General features: G+C 45.0%; 1 protein-coding gene across 4 annotated transcripts in view; it reads left to right on the top strand.

The window, feature by feature from the left end:
- GOLGA4 (golgin A4) overlaps positions 1 to 20,115 on the top strand; it is a 717,645-nt gene that overhangs the window by 638,693 nt on the left and 58,837 nt on the right. The gene's annotated exons all lie outside the window — the stretch shown is intronic.

Below are 20,115 nucleotides of genomic sequence, written 5' to 3'. Positions count from 1 at the left end.
TCCCTCTCCCTTCCCCAACCGGAGCACGTGGTTGTGACGGACGCGTCCCTCCAGGGCTGGGGTGGCCACTTGGGAGAGGCGGAGATCAGAGGCATCTGGTCTCCGGCGGAGTCCCGGCTCCATATCAACATGTTGGAGCTGCGGGCGATTCGCCTAGCACTGAAGGCATTCCTCCCCTTTGTCAACGGGAGTGTAGTGCAGGTGTTCACGGACAACACCACCGCCATGTGGTACTGCAACAAACAGGGCGGTGTGGGGTCGTGGACTCTTTGCCAGGAGGCTCTGCGTCTCTGGCAATGGCTGGAACGTCAGGGCGTGACTCTGACGGTTCAACACCTGGCAGGTTCTCTGAACGCCAGGGCGGACGAACTCAGCCGTCGGTGCTCGGTGGATCACGAATGGCGTCTGAACTCGGACGTGGCGAGAGGCCTCTTTCAGCAATGGGGAGAGCCTTGGTTAGATCTATTCGCCACAGAAGAGAACGCGCAATGTCATCAGTTCTGCGCGTTGGAGTTTCCAAGACGGCACTCGCTCGGCGACGCCTTTCAGCGCGAGTGGAGTTGCGGTCTGTTGTACGCCTTTCCGCCTATACCACTTCTGCCCAGAGTGCTGAAGAAGATCAGGCGCGACCGGGCCCAAGTTATCCTTGTGGCTCCGGACTGGGCTCGAAGGTACTGGTATCCCGAGCTACTCAGCATGACAGTCGGTCCCTCGATCCGCCTGCCCCTTCAGGAGGACCTTCTGTCGCAGCAGCAGGGGACGGTCCTCCACCCGAACCTGTCCAGTCTCCACCTCCATGCTTGGAGATTGAGCGGCGACAGTTGAGGCCATTTGACTTGCCTCCTGAAGTCTGTGATGTTATTCTGGCAGCCAGGCGTCCCTCCACAAAGTCGGTATACGCCTGCCGGTGGAACAGATTTGTGGCATGGTGCACAGCAAAGGCTGTGGACCCCCTTTCTGCCCCTCTGTCTGAGGTTCTCCTCTTCCTTCTTTCCCTTGCCCAGCAGGGCTCTGCTCTGGGCACTATCAAGGGCTATCTTTCTGCCCTTTCCGCCTTCTTAAGGCTACCTGATCAGCCATCTTTATTCAAGTCCCCTATTGTATTACGATTCTTAAAAGGCATCACGCACATGTATCCACCTGCTCCGTTCGTGATGCCTCAGTGGGACTTGAACCTGGTTCTGACTTTCCTGATGTGTGCTCCCTTTGAGCCTCTTCATTCCTGTCCTCTCCGTCTTCTCACTTTAAAGACGGCCTTCCTGGTTGCCATCACCTCTGCCAGGAGAGTGAGTGAGCTCCAGGCCCTTTCTGTTAAACCTCCTTTCTTGTCTGTTCATCCTGACAAGGTGGTTCTTAGGACTAGACCTTCTTTCCTGCCCAAGGTAGTCTCTGCTTTTCACATTGGGCAGTCCATCACCTTGCCCTCCTTCTTCCCGCCTCCGCATCCTTCAAAGGATGAAGAGCGGCTCCATCGTCTGGACCCAAAACGTGCGCTTTCATTTTACATGGATCGCACACGCCAGTTCCGGGTGGATGACCAACTGTTTGTTGGCTACGTGGGTGAGATGAAGGGAAGGGCGGTACAGAAACGAACCATCTCTCGGTGGGTCGTCCTGTGCATCAAAGCATGCTACTCTTTGGCTCGGAAGGAGCCTCCTGTTGGGCTGAGGGCCCATTCCACTCGGGCTACGGCGGCTACTACTGCCCTGGGCCGGGGAGTCCCTTTGCAGGACATTTGCCAGGCGGCTACGTGGGCCTCGCTGCACACCTTTGCGAGGCACTACTGCCTGGACAGTCAAGTCCGGAGGGATGGCTTCTTTGGCCGTTCGGTCCTCCAGGACTTTCTGGTGTAGGTTGTATTGGTTCGCAGACCCACCACCGGGGTTGGTATTGCTGGGGTATCTATTCTAAGGTAAGGAATCTAATACTAACCTGTTTCTTTCAGATGAACAAGTTACTTACCTTCGGTAACGATATATCTGTAAAAAACAGTAGTTAGTATTAGATTCCTTACCGCCCCACCCATCCTCCCCGTTCTGCGAACTGATACCTAGGGTTAAGGACATCCCTTTCAGGGCCCTAGTTTCAAATGGCACCAGTGTTAGTTCTCACATGGCTCTGCGTGTTCTGGCGCGGAAAAGCTGTGTGCAAAGAACTGACGTCAGCGCGCGGAGGCGGCGTCTATATACTCCAGCGACGTCATCACGGCGCACGACGCCGACGACGCGGAGCCGCAGGGGACGCCTGCAGACGACGCCTACCGACGCGCAGGGGTACTGCTACGCAAAAGTTTCCGGATCCAGACTGACGCCTGGGGATATTCTAAGGTAAGGAATCTAATACTAACTACTGTTTCTTACAGATATATCGTTACCGAAGGTAAGTAACTTGTTCTTCTCCACCACACAATACAGGGACTCTGGACCACGCAGCAAAAACAATTGCACATCAACCTGCTGGAACTGATGGCAATTTTCATCGCAATGAAAGCTTTCAAAGTACACCTCTGCAACAAGACAGTGTTGATCCGGACGGACAACATGACTGCAATGTACCATCTACAAAAACAGGGAGGAACACACTCTCCACAACTGTCGCATCTGGCACAAAGAGTGTGGAAGTGGGCCATCCAGAGAAACATTTTCCTCCTGGCGGAACACCTCCCAGGCAAGGGCAATGAGATAGCGGATTTGCTCAGCAGACACAGCCAACAAGTGCACGAGTGGGAGATTCACCCATCAGTGCTTCAACCATACTTCCATCGGTGGGGACAGCCGGAAATAGACCTGTTCGCCACAAAGGAAAACGCAAAATGCCGGTCCTTTACCGCAAGGTTCCCACACCCGCAGTCTCAGGGGAATGCGATATGGATGAACTGGTCAGGCAAATTTACATACGCTTTTCCACCAGCACCACTGATACCGCTAGTGGCACGCAAACTGCGCCAGCATTCCATGACGCTGATCCTAGTTGCTCCTACATGGGCGAGGCAACCGTGGTACACCACGTTCCTAGAACTTTCCGTGGTGCCCCATCAAAGGCTACGCCTAACACCCAGCCTCTTAACGCAGAGCCATGGAGACATTCAGCACCCAGATCCGCAGCAGCTGAACCTTGCAATCTGGCTCCTGATGTCTTAGAGTTCGGCTACCTCAACTTACCTCCTTACTGCATGAACATTATCAAGGAGGCAAGAAAGCCTACAACAAGAGCTTGCTATGCGTCAAAGTGGAAGCGTTTTGTCATTTATTGTAACAACAACGACATAAACCCTCTGGACGCGTCCATTCAAAATATCATATGCTATCTTTTGCACTTACACCGCTGCAATTCAGCCTACACGTCCATACGGATACACCTAGCAGCCATAGCTGCTTACCTTCAGAACAGACAGCATCTTTCGCTGTTCAGAGTGCCTGCAATTAAGGCATTCATGGAGGGCCTCAAACGAGTAATTCCACCAAGACACCCAACTTCCCCTGTCTGGAACCTAAACGTCGTTTTAACCAGACTAATGGGACCTCCTTTTGAGCCATTACACTCCTGTGAGATACAATTTTTAACGTGGAAGGTGGCTTTTCTCATAGCCATTACTTCGCTTCGAAGAGTTAGCGAGCTGCAAGCCCTAACTATTCAAGAGCCCTTCATTCAAATTCACGCAAATAGGGTCGTGCTTCGGACAAACCCTAAATTCATGCCCAAAGTGGTATCACAATTCCACATAAATCAAAAAATAGAACTGCCAGTGTTCTTTCCAAATCCACAGTCAGTACCTGAAAGAGCCCTGCACACACTGGATGTTAAAAGAGCTCTGCTGTATTACATAGACAGAACTAAAGATTTCAGGAAGACAAAACAGTTGTTTGTTGCCTTTTCACCACAGCACAAAGGTAACCCCATTTCAAAGAATGGCTTAGCTAGATGGATAGGTAAATGCATCCAAATATGTTACATTAAAGCTAAACGTACTTTAACAGTGCCCCCAAGAGCGCATTCCACACGCAAACTTGGGGCATCTATGGCTTTTCTAGGAAACATCCCTATACAGGAAATATGTAGAGCAGCCACATGGACAACCATACATACATTTACCAAACACTACTGCGTAGATGTACACTCCAAGCAGCTGTAGGACAGGCTGTTCTCAAAACTCTTTTTCAGACTGCTGCAGCTGGCACGGGCAGCCACCGCTAGGGAAGGGACTGCTATACATTCTATGCACAGATATGAATTCAGCAGCCCACATGCCTCGAACGGAATATGCTACTTACCAGTATGCATATGTTCTTGGCATGTAGGGCTGCTGACATTCATATCGCCCGCCCTCCTCCCCGGTGCCTGTTGCAGCTGTAGCACTCTTTCATTCATTCTTACTCTTACTTTCTTGCATGGACATCTCTTACTGTATCACACTCCATCTCTGCCACAATGGCGAAAAACAATCTGAGGATGGAGAGGATGCCCATGCGCACGGTAGTCAGAGGAGGAGCCACGTATCTCGTGATACTTCGAAGACTCTTCCAGGACAACAATGTGCAATCATCCGTACCCAACACTAGGCGGCGATCTATGCACAGATATGAATGTCAGCAGCCCTACATGCCAAGAACAGATGCATACTAGTAAGTAGCATATTCCATCCTCCCCTTCTGACCCCATCTGTGTTCGTGATCAGCTCCCACCTGACTCTCTGGTGTTCACTACTGCCAATAAGTGAGCAAATTCCCAGGACCGTGCGGATTCCCCGCCACCAGAAATGGAAAGTAAACACGTAGTTTCAGCAGTGAAAAGTGTGGCAGCGCAAGTCACGAACCAATGGCTTATAGCTAATTCTGTCGGCTTTCTGGCAATGTGACTGTGCCTATTGGGACGAGCTGTTGGAGCTCCTCCAATATCTCCCAGAGGAGCACAGGAAAAGGGGGCAAGAAATAGTTTCTGAGGGCAAGCAGATATCTAATATCTCTATTCGCTGCCACCTAGCTCTGTATTTCTGGCTTCAAGCCGGAAGTTCAGGAGAACCTGTTGAGCATGCCTTTTGATGGTTAGCATCTCTTTGGTCCACAAGTGGATCAAATCCTGGAAAATATATATTTTTTAAAGATATGAAAACAGCCAAGGCGATGGGGGCACTTGAAATACCCGATCCACACGGCTCTCTTCGACACCTTGCCTGGGAGGCTCGGAGACCACCTCCCTTGAAGCCTCCATGTCCTTTTGGGGAGAACAAAGCAAACCAATCAACAACAAGATCCCTATACCTGGGGTGATTATTAAATTACATAGACATGAGTACACATTACTCAGGTTGTATTCTTCTTTTTTTATACATACCGAGGTAAACCCCTGCTATCTTGCGCAGTGCGGTTTCACTCCTCTAATGTCTGATAATCCCCACACATTATATTGTTCCACACAATTAATTAAATACTGCAGTCTCAATTCAAAAAATGTCCGGCAGTGATGTTCAACGGATGTCTACTTTCTAAACTGAAAGAACATCTATCCACACTTCACCACATGTGTACAATCTTACAGAGGAAAAAATGTGTGGTGGAAAGGAAGGCACCTCACGGGCGAACACCCTCGGGGATGTTGGCTGATGTTACCAACTCAATGCCCCTTTCTCATCATCGGTTGCCTTCCAATCCGGAAAAGAAAAAAGAATAGGTACAACACATAAACTGAAATACGTGTAAAGGTGCAACATAAAGAGTATCGACGTTAACTCAAAAAGGACAGAGTGACATAAAATCCACAGCCACACCCACTCAATCACTTTATTCTTCGTTTCAGTGTGAGCTGAAGAGTTAAAACAAAGGATGGTAGCTTAGTATCGCCTACCAGTTCCTTGATACCGACATGTTTCACTGCCCCATTGTTTTCGGCAGATTCATCAGGGTATTGAACACTCGGTCACTGCACCAAGGTTTTGAACATCCTTTCTGGACACTATTGAATTGAGACAAAAATAAAACCAGAGACATGCCCAGTAGTCAATATCAATTCATCGGTTTCCACACCGGGGTAATGGTTGAAAAAATATGATTATACAATTATAATTATAATTACCCTTGACCAGCATGGGCAACTCATACCGGCTGGCCAAATCACGCTTTGATTCGTTTAAAAACGATTGAAGTAGCAATCTGTAGGGAATGTAAAAGAGACATTCTAAAGCTGTCAGGCCCAGGACCCCAACAGTGAACCTCAACGTCATCTTCTATCGTCTTAGGGCAAGAGAGCTGTGACTCCCCTACTCGTGCATTCAGACAACCTGGGAAATGGCACGTGTCAACTTGGAGCATCACCAACTCCCAACTTTTATAGTAAACACGTGCACAACACACAATGTCAAACCTTAGACACCCACAGTGGACATCGGTGTCAGCTTCACACATCTTAGGACAGGAGAGTTATTACACCCCTACTCATGCATTTAAAGAAATTCGAGATGGCGCGTGTCGGATGAGAACATGCAACACTCCCAAGTTTTATGCTGCACACATGCGCACCAATCTCGATTTTGATCATTACCAGGGTGTATGGGCCATAGTAACATATTTAGGCAAAAATACGGAGGCAGTGTAACCCCTCGCCCACACATAACATAATGCCTACAACACCATTATAGGTATACGGGGAACCGCACCACTACAGCACAGTATACATCATTAAAACTACTTCCCCTCGCTACATAATAGCGTATTGCTCTCACTGGCTGCTCGGTACTGAGGCTGCAAACCTCCAAAGGCTACCTACTCGCACCCACTCCTCACCGTACGGTTGGAAACCAGGGCGGTGTCTCATCCCAGGAACACGTAACTCACTCCGGCGTTTGTTTTTCAAACCTGGCGAGGTCCGGTCAGATGATCTGGCGCGCATGCGCACATACTGGCGCTCCAAAGGGGAACGGTGCGCCAGATCATCTGACCGGACCTCGCCGGGTTCCTGGGATGAGACACCGCCCTGGTTTCCAACCGTACGGTGAGGAGTGGGTGCGAGTAGGTAGCCTTTGGAGGTTTGCAGCCTCAGTACCGAGCAGCCAGTGAGAGCAATACGCTATTATGTAGCGAGGGGAAGTAGTTTTAATGATGTATACTGTGCTGTAGTGGTGCGGTTCCCCGTATACCTATAATGGTGTTGTAGGCATTATGTTATGTGTGGGCGAGGGGTTACACTGCCTCCGTATTTTTGCCTAAATATGTTACTATGGCCCATACACCCTGGTAATGATCAAAATCGAGATTGGTGCGCATGTGTGCAGCATAAAACTTGGGAGTGTTGCATGTTCTCATCCGACACGCGCCATCTCGAATTTCTTTAAATGCATGAGTAGGGGTGTAATAACTCTCCTGTCCTAAGATGTGTGAAGCTGACACCGATGTCCACTGTGGGTGTCTAAGGTTTGACATTGTGTGTTGTGCACGTGTTTACTATAAAAGTTGGGAGTTGGTGATGCTCCAAGTTGACACGTGCCATTTCCCAGGTTGTCTGAATGCACGAGTAGGGGAGTCACAGCTCTCTTGCCCTAAGACGATAGAAGATGACGTTGAGGTTCACTGTTGGGGTCCTGGGCCTGACAGCTTTAGAATGTCTCTTTTACATTCCCTACAGATTGCTACTTCAATCGTTTTTAAACGAATCAAAGCGTGATTTGGCCAGCCGGTATGAGTTGCCCATGCTGGTCAAGGGTAATTATAATTATAATTGTATAATCATATTTTTTCAACCATTACCCCGGTGTGGAAACCGATGAATTGATATTGACTACTGGGCATGTCTCTGGTTTTATTTTTGTCTCAATTCAATAGTGTCCAGAAAGGATGTTCAAAACCTTGGTGCAGTGACCGAGTGTTCAATACCCTGATGAATCTGCCGAAAACAATGGGGCAGTGAAACATGTCGGTATCAAGGAACTGGTAGGCGATACTAAGCTACCATCCTTTGTTTTAACTCTTCAGCTCACACTGAAACGAAGAATAAAGTGATTGAGTGGGTGTGGCTGTGGATTTTATGTCACTCTGTCCTTTTTGAGTTAACGTCGATACTCTTTATGTTGCACCTTTACACGTATTTCAGTTTATGTGTTGTACCTATTCTTTTTTCTTTTCCGGATTGGAAGGCAACCGATGATGAGAAAGGGGCATTGAGTTGGTAACATCAGCCAACATCCCCGAGGGTGTTCGCCCGTGAGGTGCCTTCCTTTCCACCACACATTTTTTCCTCTGTAAGATTGTACACATGTGGTGAAGTGTGGATAGATGTTCTTTCAGTTTAGAAAGTAGACATCCGTTGAACATCACTGCCGGACATTTTTTGAATTGAGACTGCAGTATTTAATTAATTGTGTGGAACAATATAATGTGTGGGGATTATCAGACATTAGAGGAGTGAAACCGCACTGCGCAAGATAGCAGGGGTTTACCTCGGTATGTATAAAAAAAGAAGAATACAACCTGAGTAATGTGTACTCATGTCTATGTAATTTAATAATCACCCCAGGTATAGGGATCTTGTTGTTGATTGATTGTCTAGAGTGGAGGGCGATCCCTTATATCTTTCCAAATCCCTCTTGGCTCCTTCTTGTTGGTGCTTGTGGAGAACAAGGCAAACACAAGGAGATTATGGACGGAGCGCTGACACTTTTCAGACACTCACCCCAGTCACAGATCTGGGTTGAATTCATCATCGTTCTTTAGCTCACTTCGCCACTCCATTTCCGACACAGCTATATGCAAATCAGTCTTGACCCTGTGCCTCATTGGGAACAGTCCAGCCCGAACTGCCAAGCCATGCCTCCCTTGGACTGGAAACAAGCATCCCGATACATAGAGATAGGGTTGTCCTCCTCACCAACCGCAAATTCCTCCATAAGATAGTCTCTCATTTCCACCTTAATCAGTCTATTGAGTTACCTGTCTTTTTCCTGCAACCTGATTCAGTTGCGGAACGGATTCTGCATACTTTTGATGTAAAACGAGCCCTAGGTTGACAGAACTAAGGGACAGATGTACGACCAAGAAAATTGTGCATCGCAAATTGCGACTCTTTTGTGAGTCGCAATTAGTGAGCCGCAATTTTTGATTTATAACCGTGTATTTCACACTGGCTGTGATTCCCAAAGGGGTCGCAAATTGCGAGGATCATTAATATTAATGAGCCTCTCGCAATTTGCGAGCCCATTGGGAATCTCAGCCCTCCCAGGGATGGTGGCCTGCTGGGATTAGCAGACCAACATGTCTGGGACTGCTTTTTAATAAAGCAGCTTTTTATTTTAAATGCTGCCTGTTTTCCTTAAAGGAAAACGGGATGCATTTAGAAAAGAAAAATGAAACTTTTAAGTTGAATTTTTTTTAATGGCAGGCAGTGGTCTGTGGGACCACTGCCTGCTCTTAAAAAATATTTTCCAACATACTCATATAGGGGAAGGGGTCCTCTGGGGACCCCTTCCCCTTTGTGAGTGGTTTACCAACTACTTGAAAATGGTGTTAAACTGCGAATGTTTTGCGACCGCAAATGCGGTCGCAAAACACTAGTACATAGCATTTTGACTCGCTGTTAGGAAGGGGCGACCCTTCCTAATATTGAGTCGCAAATGCTATTTTGCAAGTCAGGGACTCGCAAAATAGGATTTGAACATGCTATTACCCTTTTGTGTGACAGCAAACGGGAGCTTCTCCAGTTTGCAGACACAAAAAAGGGTCATACATCAGGCCCTAAGCTATTTAGAAAAACACAACGACTTTTTGTCCCTTTCTCCTAACCCAACAAAGGGAAGGCTCTATCCAAGTCAGGCTTTGCCAGATGGATAGTTAAATGCATCCAGACTTGTTATGCTGAAAATGAAAGGACTCTACCCACTCCTTCTGTGGCACACTCTACTCATATGAAAGGAGCCTCTACAGCCTTCCTGGGGAATATCCCTAAAGCTCATATATGCAAAGCAGCTCCCTGTCCACACCACACACTTTCGTAAAACACTACTGTATGGATGACCTGCCAACAAGCTAATGTGGGTCAGGCAGTTCTCTGTACACTATTTCAGTCTTCTGCATCACCCACAGGCTAACCTCCACTTTTTTGGGAGGACTGCTTTAGAGTCTCTGCACAGAATGTATATCTACAGCCATACATGCATCCAGCTGAAAATGTTGCTTACCCTGTAAGCATTTGTTAGTGTCATGTAGTGCTGTAGATTTACATGCCCGTACCCTCCTTCCCTGATACCTGTGGTCGTTGCAGAATCTCTTCCTATTTATTTTTCCACTTATGCATGAACATCTCTCTATAGATCACTTCGCTTCACATTCCATCATCACCCGCCATGTGAGAAAACAATCTAACTATGGAGTTGATGACCATGTGCATTATCTCCGAATGGAGATGTCACAATACCTCAGGACTCCAAAGACTAATTTGAAGAAAAACAACCAGCACACATCCAAGCCCAATTCTAGATGGCAGGAGTATGCACAGCATGTGACTATGCAGTACTATATAAAACACAAACAGATTCTTACAGGGTAAGTAACATTTGCCATATATATAGTGCAGGCCTTCAATAAATGATGTATCAAACATTCTGAAAAGAAGGACACCGTACTCAAAAGGTCCATTTGTATCAGTGTGCCTTGTGGTGCCAGTGTTTGGGGAATGTGCGATTAGTACGTGGCAGTCATGAAAAAGCTGCGTACATGGGGAGAGTTGAAAGTACTCCGATGCTAAAACAAGTCTTAACTGTACTTTGCCATATTGAGGGTGTCAGTAACTTCAGTTTGTCTTTAGCTGGTACGTTGAAGCATGATTCAGTGTTTGCCATTTTGTGATGGATATGAATCGATAAGACGTTCTGTTTAATAATGAGTAGCAATGATAATAGGGGAATCATAACCATATGGAATTTCCAATATTCTAAAAGAGTTACTAGGACTACCCAAAATGATCCAAGAGTTATGTTAAAAAGGATTCCATGCAAAAAAAGCTTACTGCATGCAGCCACTTTGACTGTATTAGTGTTTCTTTTGAACCTGCAAGTTCAAACCTGTAGTTCGAATTATTAAAAATAATGGAAACAAATATCAGGGTGCTCTCCAGTATGGATTTCTAATTTATTAATAAAATGTCCCTTGCTTCTCTTGCTTGTTAACAAGGAATTTATAGGTGCAATGATTTTATATCAGTGGTGCACATAATTATTTTTGTTTCCTCCCTTTGGCTGATTTCTTTTATTTTTTTTCCCTAGAAAATCTTGAGTATCTAAAAAATATGATGCACCCGATGTGGCTGTAGAAAATTATTTATTTTTATATGGGTTCATGAATTGAACCTTTGGCTGCACCTATTAAACTAAAAGTAGATCATGTATAGCCAGAGATTGACACAATCCATGTTTTATTTATCTTGGACAACATATAGATAATTGGTCTTATCGGATTGGGCTGTCTGATACGGCTTTGTGTTTTCACTGATTTATCCATTTGTGAAAGGTTCTTCTGTTACTTTTGTATAGTCTATTGTAAACTCTTGTCCCTGATTTATGTTTAGTGTAAATAGGCATTTGCATCTTACATATGTTCTCCAGCATTGTATCTTTTATAGATTCACATGCTTGAATCTTCCCTGTTGTCATGGTGGGAGTCCCACGGCAACAGTAGAAATAGTAGTACTGAATACGTTTTGCTTGTTTTTCGAGGCTGCTGCGGTTCGAGGCTGCTAGAGGCTGCGAGGTGGTGACGGCTCTCGGCTGCCGCTGCCACTGTCGTTGCCGTGTGTCCTGCTCCTACTGCCGCGTGTGGGTGGGGGATTGGAGTCGCAGTTTGCGAGCCCTCCCCTGCCTGCGTGCAGACCGAAACGCCGGAATCGCACCGAAGCCGCCGCCAAGCCGAAAAAGCCGACCCCCTGCAAGCGAGCCAACTAGGAGCTGTGAATCGCCCCGCGGGATTGCCAAACAGGGGGAAGAGTCTACCTACGGCGGCTGGAGCCGCTATTCTCTCCTGCGGGACCATCCCAAAGCGGGCGAGTACTTGCTCACAGCTGGAGCTGTGAGTCCCCCCAACGGAAGGAGGCACCCTCAGCAGCAGGGGTTGCTTGAGTAATCCAGTCCACGTTTTGCGGTCAGCTCAGTGTTCGAGAGAGGTGTCCAGAGGAGACAGGCTGCGTGCAGGCGTGACCCTGAACCTAGCGCTGAGAAAACAATGCTGCCGCCCTCAGCCAAGGAAACACGAGCAGGAGAATACGATACGGCGCTAGCAAGCCGGGTTCAGTCGGGGACTATCCGGTGAGTTGGAGCAAGGAGCACACGGTGACTATGGAACTGGCCGGTGGGCGGGCGCATGGATCCAGGCTGAGTCCTGTCCCCCGAGTCAGAGCCTGAGCCGAGAGTTCCGAGCTCCGAGTTCCCGCCCCCGCCCCCGCTCCATGCCCCTGAGTGAACGGGGGAGAGGCATCTGCAAGGTGTTAAGCACACCACCTTCCGGACTCACCGGACTCACCTAACCCTAACACTGCTTCCTAAAACCCATAAGGAGACTGACTGACTCCAGTTCGCTCATCCTCAGGTGTTAGTCTGCCGAGTTTGGATGTGTCTGATGAGCGGTTTTCTGCTAGTGGAGAGCAGGAGAGGAGCTTTTGCCTGCGAGGGTGCTGTGAGGTCGTGCAAGGAGGTGAGCATACGTAGGGTGTGCTAGAGTCACTAGAGACACCGCAGGCTCCTGCACAGCCCCCCCTAAGCAGCGGCGCCTGGCGCTGCTAAAGTCGCTAAAGACTCAAGGCACAAGGAGGACAATTACCGAGCACTGGATTGGAACGGTAAGTCCCAACAATAGTAGCGCTACCTTAACTTAAACTTTAACAAAACTTTAAGCTGCATGCTGCTTAACTCTCATCGAACCTTCCTTGTACCTTCCGGACATGCACGTATGCACTTTCTGCACTGAACCTGTATTCAATCTGTGAAGAAAGTTAACTCTGTTTGGACAAAGCCATCCCATTGCCTCTGGCTCTGCCCCACACCGCAACACCGAAACACCGCAATCACCCCCCTCCCTGACGGCAGCTGCTCCAAATTCCCTGCGCTCTGTGCTTGTGTAGGAAGTGGTTACACGGCAGCGCACGAAAGGAGCAGACAGGCTTGGGAGGGTGTATGGACTCTGCGGTCTGTGCGGATCTGAGCCTCCATGTAGTAGCAGCACAAGAGGGGAGTAGCAGGGTGTGCTTTCGAGTGTCACTCACGGAAACAAATTTCACTCAGCCACAAAGAGCCGCAAAAAAAAATAAAAAGCCCACAAATTATAACAAAGTAATATCATGAGATCAGGAAGAGAAAGGACTGCAGGCACAACAACAAAACGCGCAAAAAGAATGCAGCAATCCACGGTATAATTTTTTTTTAAAAACCAACGCACCTGGAATGACCCAGTCGCTTATCTCCCCGATTGCACGTATGTTTGAGAAATCCGGTAAAATACCGGAAAAGTTCCAATTTCTGATGGATCCAACCGGAGCTCTGATGTCAATGAAATCAGAATCAAACAAGGACAAATTACAGACCCCCATGAAACCTACTAGTAGTAACACGATGCAAAACAGACAGCAAATGGAACAAATAGAACTAAACTGTGAGGAAAACCAATGTGTGGACATAGAAATATTATGGGGGACCAACTGCAACGGTCAACTCAGCAAGAATCCCCCAAAAGAGTCGCAAATAGGCAATACAAAGTCGGATATAAAGTCGGATATAGACGCAAAGGTAATCGCAAGCGCAAATGATAAGTCTACCCCTAATAATCTGCACTCACAAACTTCTGAAACTAATCAACAATATTACGGAGACAGGATGGAGCAAGTGCCACCAAGGTACCCCATTGAAACTAACGTTGAAATCAATAAACGGTTGTGTGTACTCCCTGAGGTATTTGAAACATATCATAATCAGGAGAGGATTGACCAGGGGAGCGATAACAACAAAAACATGCTCAATGAAACAATAAAAGAAACCAAGACGCCAGGGGATAATTTTGAAGGACCTCTGGAAAAAAATGATTTAGCTTTGTCTATTACTGACAAAAATATGGTGTAACAAAAAAATCCTCAGGGTATCGTACACTCTGAGGATGAAATGGCCCACAATACAGAATCAGGAATAAAACATCACGAAGCAGGGATACCATGGGATATCTTCTACCAAACCTTGACTCTCACGCTAGAAGCGCTCCAGTACCAATCAAATAAAATGGAGATACAAATTAACCTCCTAAAAATGATGGCAAATAATGTGGTGGGAATTGATAACAAACTTGCCCAACTAAATGATCTGATAATCAGAGCACAGACAGAAAACGAAAAAACATCCTCTGATTGTATTTATGTACCTATTATGGACAAACTTGCAGTACTACCGGCAGTTTTAACAAGCATAATAGAAGACACTAAAAGGAATATCCAAATCAGTAAGGTGAAAGTTAATACGGATAATGCTATTACAAAGGAAAAGAACAAAAATGAAACAGGGAATGGGTTTGACAGCCCTAAAAGCATTGAACTAAAACAGTCAACACAACCACAAGATGAAATCGTTAATCTTCCAATCCACCAAGCTACGGACCGACCGGGAAATGAAATTACGTGTAACACTAGTCAAGAGGATGAAATCCACAATAATACCGAATTAGATGGTTTCTCGACGATGTCAAAACGTCAAAGAAAAAGCTCCGGAAAGCAAGAAAAAAGGAAAAACCGAAACCGACTGCTACAAGGAAGAGAGACGATGATCAAATATCATTAACCTCAGAGGATACAACGAAAGGTAGAAACAGCTATTTCCCTATTTTTTGTAACAAATCAACAGCTCGTACAAAGCAAACAATGTGCCTCAATGTAAAAGAAAAACAAATTCCACCAATGAGTATTGATAGAGGACTAGATGGCCAAGTGGACAATAAGACCCCAGAGAATCTGCTGCAGATTGTCATACTGGACACAATCCAGAAAGAAGAAGAAAGAGCATCAAGCAACTGTAACCCTCACAAAATGAACGGAAGTAGCCCTATCAATTCAACCCAAACAATAATTCCTCACCAAAATCAAGGCACCGATGTGAGAATAAAAAAAGATGGGGAACCTACAGTGGAGAAGGCGGGCAATGGACTGATAAAAACATCAGAATGGGACCATCTACAGATTTAAAGCAGGGAAGGGAAAAAAATAATTAGCTTCAAACCCAAGCAAATTGAAAAGAAGGATGTCCCTATTCTCCAAATCCCCAAAAACAGTGAAAAACTTATATTCACACCAGAATTTGAGTCTAGAGGCAGGCACGATATACTAAACCGTGGGAATTTGCTCAGACTATTCAAATCAATACCAGCACTGTCTAACATTGTAAGTCAGGACATTATCTCTGTTGAGTTTATGGAGGGGATAAATAGTAACCAGACTCTGACTCTAATCACACTAATATCTCCAAAAATATCTGAACAGATCTTGAACGAGCGAATGAGATTCAAAACCTGGGGCATAGAACTAATCAAACAAATCCCAGAGGTCTATCCTACTCCTTTTATTGGGGATGAAACATCACTTGAAAAAGTAGACACACAGATCGTCTCTGTCCTAAAAAATGCACTTGGTAGATCGCCCACAAAAAATGTCTGTAACTTGTCGCAAAACACCATTGACAGAAATTTAGAAATAAATGAAAAATGGATTAATGTAGCACTACATAGCAACTATAATCAATGATATGGTAGTCCACCGAAACTAGGAACAATAAGTAATGACAGAGATATAATAAGAATGTGTTCATGGAACATCAATGGGTTGAGAGGCACGATCCATAACGCACAGATAGATTCTTTAGTTGGAAGTTTCCAGATTATAGTATTACAAGAAACATGGGAAACCAACCCATTTTTGTTACATGGATACTCCGGCTACTATGAACCCGCAAAGAAAGAACAAAGGTTTGGGCGAGCCAGCGGGGGCCAGGCAATATTTATCTCTAACACGCTACAGGCACACCACGAGCAAGTGGACCTAGAAAGCACGCACATCCTTATAGTCAAACTAAACTATAAAATAACTAACCAAAAATCTAAAACGTTATACCTAATTACTGTATAAATACTGCCTAATAACCGAAGTAGGGAAACAATCTGTGGAACCTTGAATAATGTTCTAATCAACAAAATACTGGAGGATCCCCTTGCCGATTTTATGATTACTGGGGACTTTAACCTCAATCTTATGTCCCCCCACATAAGAGATGATACAACGCAATCGCAAACGTACCAATGGCTAATTCCAGAACAGGATATAGGGAAAGAAAAATACTCCAATAAGAACAGAATGGGGTCAAAATTTGTAAAGGACATTGAGGCTATGGGACTTCGAATTCTTAACGGTAGAATAAAAACGGATGTGCCTCCAGTATATAGTTACTTTGGGTATAACGCACACTCCAGAATTGATTACACCATGTCCTCATTATTTATGTTTCACAACATTACCTCGTACCAACTAAAGAAAGTAAACGAAAGTGACCACGCACAGCAAATAATTGTAATGAACATTGGCACTAATACTAATAAGGTTTATCAGACTGTCCAAGGGCATGTTGGAACAACTAACTATAAAAAAGTATTCTGGAATGTTGTTAACAAAGACGAAACGAATAAACAGGTGGAAAGGCTTGCGGAAGTATGCTTCAAAGACACTGCACTAGAATCAGTGATAGAGCAATGGGAAAACTTCACTGGGATGCTGATCAGTACGCAATTTGTTTAAAGAACACAAGGGTACCCAAAGGTGCAATAAGCTAGGGACCTTGGGTGCTTATATATTAACCAAAACAATGTCCCTAGACCAGAGAGCAATAGATTCCAATAAATATAGACTTAATAGTTCTATATCCAATGTCCAGCCGGACAGTTTAATTTTTCAATGTATAAAGTGCATAAAAGTTGGGTGTGATACAAGTGGGACACCAGCCGGTGCCCAACTAATACACTCAGGGCAGGAACAAACAAGGAAATTTAGGCAATTTCCGGCAGTCTGAATGTCATAAATTATACACAGACAATCCAAAAATACACATATGCAAATAATAATGTCACTGGATAAATAAGCATTTAGTGTATAAAAGTCGACGACGTTTCGAACCCTATTCTGATTCAAGGTTCATCTTCAGGACAACACAAGATTGCCTAACAATTATATATACAGAATGCCCACACTGTGGGGTTACATTGCCAAAATACATAATTGAAGGGAGAATAAAAAAGAGGGGGGAAGAAACATAAACAAAAAATGTAGGCACATGTCTGATAATTTTAAACAACACTTGCTAGCAATAAAATCTGTGTTTAAGGACCCACGCGGGTGCCATCTCATTGGCTAACAACCAATCACGTGCACCGGAATGAACCTTGAATCAGAATAGGGTTTGAAACGTCGTCGACTTTTATACACTAAATGCTTATTTATCCAGTGACATTATTATTTGCATATGTGTATTTTTGGGTTGTCTGTATATAATTTATGACATTCAGACTGCCGGAAATTGCCTACATTTCCTTATTTGTTCCTGCCCTGAGTGTGTTAGTTGGGCACCGGCTGGTGTCCCACTTGTATCACACCCAACTTTTATGCACTTTATACATTGAAAAATTAAACTGTCCGGCTGGACATTGGATATAGAACTATTAAGTCTATATGTATTGGAATCTATTGCTCTCTGGTCTAGGGACATTGTTTTGGTTAATAGATCAGTACGCAATGTCAAACACAAACAAGTAAGAAGCGAACGGGGAAAGAACCAAAGAGGGATAAGGAACACCACTTAAATTTACAATACAATAATGAAACAGAAGAAAGATCGAAACAGGACTATTAGGTTAATGAGGAAACCGGGGGTAAAAGCAGAAAACCTGGGAAACTTGAAGCTATTAAATCAAAATTTGAAGAAGCTAACATGGGGTGAAAAAATGAAAGCAGAACAGGCGACCTGGGCAAAAGTATTGCATGCCAGTAAGCAGAAGAATCCAAGAGATTCCTGGAAAATTATCAATTGTCTTGCCAGATCTAACAAGCATGTAGTCTCATCACCGCTAACCAAGCAGGATTGGGAGATTTTCCTGAGGAAACATCTAAATCAGAACAACATACAGTCAACTTTACCGGAAATGCGATATGGGTGCAAAAATGACAACAATATGGAATCTTCCGCTCATGAGAATGATTGGGATATGCCAATACCCATAGAAAAAGAAGATATAATTAAATCTATAAAAAAACAGAAGAACGGTGCTCCTGGACCAAATGGGATACCGTTTGCACTCTTGAAAGAAAACCCAGAATTATGGGCGACCATCCTAGAGAAACTATACGTAGAAGTCATCCTAACAGGAACGGTACCTAAGTCTTGGCAAGGATCCCTAATAACTCCAATTTTTAAAAAAGGAAACTGGGCACTTGCAGAAAATTATAGGCTGATCACTTTGCAAGACACGGATGCAAAGTTGTTTGCAAGAATTTTGCTGACCAAACTATCGGAATGGGCGACGGAAACCAAGAAATTGCCCCTTAACCAAACAGGCTTCATACAAGGCCTTGGAACGACAACAAACATAATGGTTTCGCCCTACTTATGGATAAGTCAATCAGACTGAAGCAACCACTGTATCTATGTTTTATCGATTTTAAATCTGCATTTGATTTTGTTAATAGGAACTTACTTTGGAAAAAACTCGAGAGAATGAAAATTCCAGCTTCCCTTCTGAAACTGATTCGCCTCTTGTATACAGACACATGGGTGAGTGTGAGGATGGGGGATGGCAGAACATTATCTAAGGAGATTCCAACAAACGAAGGCCTAAAACAAGGCTGCGTTCTAGCCCCCCGCCTCTTTAATCTGTTTCTTGCCGACCTAACTACAATACTGGACGAGGAAAATGCGCACCCTCCGAAACTAGCTGATAAACGTCTCATGAAGCTGCTGTATGCGGACGACGTCATACTTCTGAGCTATACTAAAGTGGGACTACAGCGTCTAATTAGGCGGACCCACATGTACTCGAAGGATAACGGGGTGGTCATAAATGAGACAAAATCTAAGATCATGGTTGTTACCAAAACCAATAAAATAAGATACAAGAGCAAATGGTTCATGGATAAGTCCGAGCTAGAACAAGTAGATGTATATAAATACCTGGGTGTGTTATTTGATGCGAAGGTCAACTTCCAACTACAAAAAAGGGACATCCAAAGAAAAGCGAATGCATTAACTGCAGCATTCAGAATTGTGCAGAAGTCACTTTCCAGCCTAACCTACGGCCCTCTTCTGAGTATTATTGGTGCAAGACTCCTACCGACTATCACACACGGTAGTGAAGCGGTAATGGGTATGACACTGAAACTCTGAACAAAATCATAACCAGAACGTATCCGGCCCTATTCCATCTTCCAGCGAACGCATCCCCTGCCCAAGTAAGGTTGGAATTCGGACTTACCAACCAACAATATGCAAGGCAGGGCCACTTTATAAAAGTATGGCATCAAATAAAAAATGACCACCATAACGAAATATCGCATCTGTTATGAAGTGAATTAAATAACGATACTAATTCTACTGCAGCGCTCTATCTTAGGAAAGCTATTAAGAATTTTGCGGTCATGTCGATATGGGAAAATAATATAACCAAGACATCGTTTAAGAAAATAATTAACAAAACCACTAACCATCTATCTATTCTAAACGATAAGCTACCCTTACAAAGAGAACACACGCCTGGGCGACAATAAACGGCTATAAAAAGAAGGAAATTCAGCAATATCTGGTAACACCTTGGACGGAAAAAAAAACAGGTGCTCCTCAAAGCCAGATTTGGAATATTGCCAGGCCTGTGTCACCTTCCACCGTGGGAGAGATCGGTAACCCTAACGCAATGTAGACTGTGCAAGAATGGTGAGGAGGATATTCTTCATCTTCTCTGTACCTGCCCTGAACTCTTGCAAGAGAGAAAAGCACCACTGCTTAGGGTTCTATTCAAGGCATGAGGAATAAGGTCATGCAGGCAGGCCCTGATTAAGTGCCTAATCCCGAATGATATCATTTTA

The sequence above is a fragment of the Lissotriton helveticus genome, chromosome 4_1, assembly GCF_964261635.1.
Source record: "Lissotriton helveticus chromosome 4_1, aLisHel1.1, whole genome shotgun sequence".
Classification (NCBI taxonomy): Eukaryota; Metazoa; Chordata; class Amphibia; order Caudata; family Salamandridae; genus Lissotriton; species Lissotriton helveticus.
Note: the sequence above shows the minus strand (reverse complement) of the source record. Positions and strands in the feature narration are given on the sequence as shown.